The 6,852-nt window shown below is 47.0% G+C and overlaps 1 protein-coding gene across 1 annotated transcript in view; it reads right to left on the bottom strand.

Annotated features, from left to right (window-relative positions):
• The window catches only part of LOC109432293 (organic cation transporter protein), a 65,866-nt gene extending 62,536 nt beyond the window's left edge, over window positions 1-3,330 (bottom strand). The window contains exon 1 of the mRNA XM_062855541.1: window positions 3,256-3,330. The gene's annotated coding sequence lies outside the window, so the exon portion shown is untranslated. The remainder of the gene's footprint in view (window positions 1-3,255) is intronic.
• Window positions 3,331-6,852: the final 3,522 nt, after the last annotated feature.

A 6,852-nucleotide genomic window follows, 5' to 3' on the forward strand; every position in this document is an offset into this window, starting at 1 on the left:
TAGTTGAGGGTTGTGTCGCCAATATGGCCTTTCGATGGGTCGTGCGTCGTATGAAGAAGCAAAGAGTTTCAGACCTATCAGTTTGACCTCTTTTCTTCTGAAATGCTTAGAACGCATTGTGGATCATCATATCCGTGATGTTCATCTGGCCAACGTGCCTCTTCATGTGAACCAACATGCCTACCAATCTGGTAAGTCCACTGTGACTCTTTTACACAAGGTTGTTTACGATATCGAGAAAGCATTCGCTCAAAAGCAATCTTGTTTGGGTGTTTTCTTAGATATCGAGGGTGCCTTTGACAACGTGCCTTTCGATGCCATATTGGAAGCCGCACGGAGTCATGGTATATCTCCAATGATTTCCAATTGGATTCACCAAATGCTCAAAAACCGATATCTCTTCTCGACATTGCGTCTAGCAGGGATTAGGAAATTGAGTGTTTGTGGATGCCCCCAAGGGGGAGTCTTATCACCGCTTTTGTGGAATCTCGTAGCAGATACGCTATTGAGGCAACTCAATAATAGCGGTTTTCCTACTTATGGTTTTGCCGACGACTACCTAACATTGTTAGTTGGTATGTGCATCAGCACCCTTTTCGACCTGATGCAAAACGCCCTTCAGGTAGTTGAGGGTTGGTGTCGCCAATATGGCCTTTCGGTTAATCCGAGTAAAACATCTATTGTTCTTTTCACGGAAAGGCGAAACCGTAATGGCGTTCGATCTTTGCGTCTCTTTGATTCTGAAATCGATGTGACTGAACAGGTAAAGTACGTTGGAGTCATTCTTGATTCCAAGCTTTCCTGGATACCTCACATTGAGTTCAGAATCAAGAAAGCTTGTATGGCCTTCGGGCAATGCCGGCGTACTTTTGGTACAACTTGGGGTCTAAAACCCAAGTATATCAAATGGATTTACACAACTGTGGTTCGGCCAATATTGGCTTATGGATGTCTTGTGTGGTGGCAAAAGGGTGAAGTGAGAACGGTCCAATCAAAATTAGGCCATCTCCAAAGGATGTGCTTAATGGCGATGTCTGGAGCGTTCTCTTCAACTCCTACGGCAGCGCTAGAAGTTCTCTTTGACGTTGCCCCACTACACATTCATCTCAAACAAGAAGCCCTTTCTTGCACTTACCGGTTACGGGTACTCGGTCTACTAGAGGAAACTCCTGTGAACCGCAGTTCAACACACACCTCGTTGTTTCCACTTTTGGTGAATTGGGACAAAATTGTCCTTGCTCCAAGTGATCTTACAATTGCTTGTAATTTTCCATATAGGACATTTTCCACGAAATTCCCTTCCCGGGAAGAGTGGACATCTGGTTATCTGGAAAGAAGTATTTCAGACGGCATCGTATGTTACACTGATTGCTCCCTTCTCGAAGGTCGAGCAGGTGCTGGTGTTTATTCTCGTGAGCTAAGGCTGTATCAGTCTTATTCACTTGGTAGACACTGTACCGTTTTTCAGGCCGAAATCTTTGCTCTTATGTGCGGAGTGCAATCAGCACTTCAGCAGCACGTAATGGGCAAAGTAATATACTTCTGTTCAGATAGCCAGGCTGCTATTAAAGCACTTGCTTCGGCCAACTCCAGGTCGAAGATAGTTATCGCTTGTCGAACTCAAATCGAGGAGCTGAATTCAGCAAACGCTGTTCACCTTTTATGGGTACCTGGTCATTCTTCCATCGCTGGAAATGAATTGGCTGATGAGTTAGCTCGCTCTGGAGCATCACATGACTTCATTGGCCCTGAGCCAGCTATTCCGATATCGAAGTGTTGGATTAAGCTTCAGATTCACACCTGGGCTGTCACTCAACACAGACAATATTGGAATAGTTTGGAGTCATGTCGTCAAACCAAATTGTATAGTTCTGAGCCATCTCTACGGGTGGCGAAGTATCTAACTAATCTGTCTAAGCAGAATTGCAGCATGCTGGTCAAAGCATTGACTGGCCACTGCCGACTCAGCTATCACATGGCGAATATTCAGCAAGCTGATTCATTTGCCTGTGATAGCTGTGAATCCGATTATGGAACTTCGTATCATTTGATATGTAACTGTCCAGTTTTCGCGCAACTGCGTTTCCGAGTATTCGGTAAACACTTATTAAGTGAAACTGACTTCAGAAACCTGAATCTTCAGGATATTCTGTTGTTCTTAACCCGCTGTGGTAAAGAGCTATAGGCTCTCTTTCGCTTTATGCGTTATTACAGTGCCCTTTTCAGGGCGCTGTTTGAACCCATTGTGGTACGCTTGTGCGTTAGTACCCTCTTCCAGGGTATTTTTCCTATTTCCCTACCTGTCCCTATCCCCATCCAAATCCTTTTTCCTTCCTTTTCCCTCAGGTAGATGATGAAATAGGCTGTTATTTTGGCGATGGCACAAATGTCCCAAATGGAGGATAACGTGCCTCTGGAGCCGGCCTTCTGATACCTGATTGATGACGACCTGCTAACATTGTTAGTTGGTTGTACATCTGCACCTTTTTCGACCTTCTGCAAAGCGCTCTTCAGGTAGTTGAGGGTTGTGTCGCCAATATGGCCTTTCGGTGAATCCGAGTAAAACATGTTTTTTTTTTTGCACGGCAAGGAGAATCGTAATTACGTTCGATCAATGCGTCTCTTTAATTTTGAAATCAATGTAACTAAGCAGGTTAAGTGCGTTGGAGTCATTGTCAATTCCAAGCTTTCCTGGACACCTCGTATTGAGTTAACTATGACCGATTTGACCCGTGGGCAAGCCTTATTTTGTGAATTTCTAGGCACTCTAGCTTAGTAAAAACCTTTGTGGTTTGCAATTCGTTGTTTCTCGGATCAAATCATAACAATTTCACTGGCATACGTAATGATCAACGAGTCAACGGCAAAGATTCGCTTGGTGTCTTGTGTCCAAAATACGATTAAACCTTCGTACGATCGCGCTGTTGTATGTTGTACAACACATTGAAGAAATCTCGATTTTTGTACTTAGCATCAACGTAGGGCTGGCGGGGGTGGCCAACCGCACGAGTGCCAGAAAGTTAAATTTCTAAAAAAATAAGATATAGGTATCACTGGAAAGACAGCATTACTGGATGCAGTGAAATTCGGAAATCATGATTACTATGTTGGGTCTTCTGAATATCAGTCTCAATATTATAATGTGTGTCTTTCAATGAATGAAGATTAATTATTTTGTTACTCAATATGTCGATCAGTCTTCCCAACAACACTGTTTACGAAGCCGCCAATATCTACAAAACAACGATCGTTTACCTTTCACTAATCCATTTCGGGAAAAACAGCATCACCGAATCGGGCCAACAGCATCTAGCGCCAAAATTAAACTAAGGGGCTGTCCATAAACCACGTGGTCATTTTCTTGGGACTTTTGAACCCCCCCCCCCCCCCCGCGTGGTCATTAGTCCATACTAAATTTTTTATTTGTCCATACAAAATGGTCAATGGCCGAACCACCCCCCCCCCCTCCAAATGACCACGTGGTTTATGGACAGCCCCTAATCCACTGACAATGTGATACATATTCGGATTTATCGATCACGATCGATAAATAGCGCCAAATCTAAAACCGGTTCTAACCGCCGCCCCTCGCTAAACAAACACTTTCGCCGCCCGTTTGAGCTCTGTTTATTCCTCATGCAGTAACTCACACAAATTTTGCGCACGACTGACCTTGTCAAATTCGAAAGAAGTTTCGGTCACATTTCTATAACAAAGGTTTCTTTCTGCGATTCTTCTAAAACTTCTTCTACTCCGAAACGCGTGTTTTCGGCATCCGATAGTTATCGGCACTGGTGACTGGTGACTGACTTTCCCAACCGGCTGGCCGGACTGACGACCGCGGCACGGCATCCAATGAGCTGTGCATGTGTGTCACACGAAACCAAACCAGCAACGACCGCGACCCAGAATGAAAAGTATCGAAAGAAGCGCGCAAATGAATGAGGAAAACGCCAAACCATTCTCTATAGAGCACCGAAATAAACATGCTCCGCCGACGCGCCGGTCGAACCAAAGGCGTGAATTTGGGAATTTTTCCATGTTGGCGTGCGCGATGGTGTGGTGGCGGTCTCACGAAAATCCGGTACGATCCGGATCGCCCAGCTCGACGGAATTTGTTAGTAGGTTATATTTACATTCTGCGTGATTGTTTTTTTTCTGTGTGGAACGTTTACTGCTTGCAGTTCCGATACACACATACTCGTTCTTATTTACTGGCTATCGAAATTCAAGGTTCCCGAAATGCCTTATCGTAGCGATTTTGATGAGTGCCTGTGCGTAACTACATTTGGCAATAACACATAATTCAGTAACAACATATAGTACCATATCGAAACTCAGCGTTGTTTATACAGGGTGTTAGGTTCCTGAGTGCAAACTTTTTAAAGGGTGATAGAGGACAATTGTTAGAAACTAAGTAATCGTTGAATTGTATGTTAGTTCAAATATGTATCGTAGTAGGTCATGGAATTTTTAATTAAAGAATGTCATTAGTTGCCCGAACCTCGCCTGAGTAAGACGTATTTTATCAGGTTATGGGCCCAGAAAAGTTTCCATAGAAACGGGCTTTTGTTTGGAGCTTCAAGATTTTTTCACCCTCAAGAAATTCAAGAAGTTCTGGAAGATGATGTCTAATCAAGCTGCTGGAGGCGTAGGAGCTCAAGATGCTGGAGATGGTCGCCGTGCCGGTGCGCAAGCTGGCGGAACGAGACTGCCCGGAGGCATGGTTTCGTTGCAGGCGAGAGAAGTGCTGCGTGGATCGGAAAATTACAATTCCTGGGCGTTTTCCACCAAGATGGTCCTCATCAAGGAACGGACCTGTGTACCGTGAAGGAGCGTAATGCAGGAGATCCGGAACCAAGCGAAGAATTGTCGGAACAAGCTCTGGCAACCATCTGCCTGAACATCGACCGGAGCATTTACGGGCTGGTGCAAAATGCGAAAACCGCAAAAGAAGCGTGGGACACCCTGCGTAACACGTTCGAGGACAGCGGTTCCACCCGCAGGATTGGACTTCTGCGTAAGTTGACGGGCATCCGGCTGGTAGGCGCTGAGAGGGACGACGACGTCATTTGTCAGTCCCCCCAGGAGTATGTCAACGAAATCATGCTGACGTGCAACCAGCTGGCGGAAGTCGGTTTCAAGGTGGACGACACGTGGATGTGCAGTTTGCTACTCAAGGGGCTTCCGAAGAGGTACGACCCAATGAAATGCATACCCTGCATTGAAGGTAAGCATTGTCGTCAACCATTCCATGCAAAAGGGCACCGAGAGGATCGCTTACTAGAACTGATTCACTCGGACTTATGCGGCCCAATGGAAACCGAGTCGATTGGAGGCAGTCGATATTTTCTGACCTTCATTGACGATGCTAGTCGGAAAACCGTGGTAAACTTCCTGAAATCGAAGACAGAGGTGCTCGAAGCGTTCCAGAATTACAAGGCTTTTGCGGAAAATCAGACAGGAGAGCGGATCAAGCGAATACGGACGGACAACGGCAAGGAGTACGTAAACCAAAATCTTCGAAACTATTTGCGGAAGGAAGGAATCCAGCATGAAACATCTGCTCCCTACAACCCGGAGCAAAACGGATTGGCCGAAAGGATGAACAGGACACTGGTCGAAAGAGCGAGAAGTATGCTGTCGGATGCGGATCTGGACAATAGATTTTGGGCAGAAGCGGTAGCGGTTTCGTCGCATGTGGTCAATCGTTCGCCGACAAAGGGACTGTCGGTGACCCCCGAAGAAAAGTTTTCTGGCAAGCGGCCGGATGTATCCCATCTTCGCATATTCGGCGCCAGGGTGATGGTGCATGTGCCAAAAGAGAAGCGGAAGAAATGGGACAAGAAGTCGGAAGCGTGTATCTTCGTTGGCTATAGCGAAGGCTGCAAGGCGTACAGGGTGTACAACGAGAGAACCAAGAAAGTCTACGTCAGCCGAGATGTGATTTTCCTAGACGAAAGTCAAGCACAACACACGACGACGAGAGGTGAGCGAGAACCGAATGCGGAAGGAAGCGAGCTGGTGATTCAGACCGAGCCAGCCGAAGACGACGATGAAGCCGAGGGCGCCGTTGGCGGCGAGAATCCCCTTGACGAGTCGGTCTACAGCGATGCAGATTCGATCATCGATGAAGAACCCCAACCTTCCGTGCTCCCTCCACAATCAGAGGACCCACAATTGTTGGTAAGGCGCAGTGCGAGGGAGCACACTATCCCAGGCAAGTATCGTGATTATATTATGAGCTGTAGCACTTTTCCTGAGATAGTTTCCCAACCCGAACAGATTTCCGATGGAGCGGCGGATGAACCCGACACGTTCCGAGAAGCGGTCACCCGGCATGACAGCGACAAGTGGAAGGAAGCGATGATATCGGAGTACGAGGCTCTGGTGGACAACCAAACGTGGGAGTTGGTTGAACTGTCGGACGGAAGGAAGCCTCTACGTTGCAAATGGGTCTACAAAGTGAAGATGAACCTGGACGGAACCGTGGAGCGCTACAAAGCCCGCCTGGTCATCAAGGGTTTTTCCCAGGTCAAAGGCATCGACTATAACGAAACGTTTTCGCCTGTAGTGCGGTACGCTACAGTACGGTACCTGATGTCGATGGCAGCCAAGATGAATCTCAAGATCCATCAGCTGGACGCGGTCACGGCGTTCGTACAAGGCGATCTAGGTGCGGAGGACATCTACATGGTTCAGCCGGAAGGATTCGTAGATCCGGAATCACCCAGGAAAGTTTGTCGGTTGCGGAAAGCACTCTATGGCCTCAAGCAAGCCAGCAGGGTGTGGAACCAGAAGCTGGACGCCGAGCTGCGACGCATTGGTCTGAAGCGGTCGGCCTACGACACG

This window comes from Aedes albopictus, chromosome 3 (genome assembly GCF_035046485.1).
Source record: "Aedes albopictus strain Foshan chromosome 3, AalbF5, whole genome shotgun sequence".
Taxonomy (NCBI): Eukaryota; Metazoa; Arthropoda; class Insecta; order Diptera; family Culicidae; genus Aedes; species Aedes albopictus.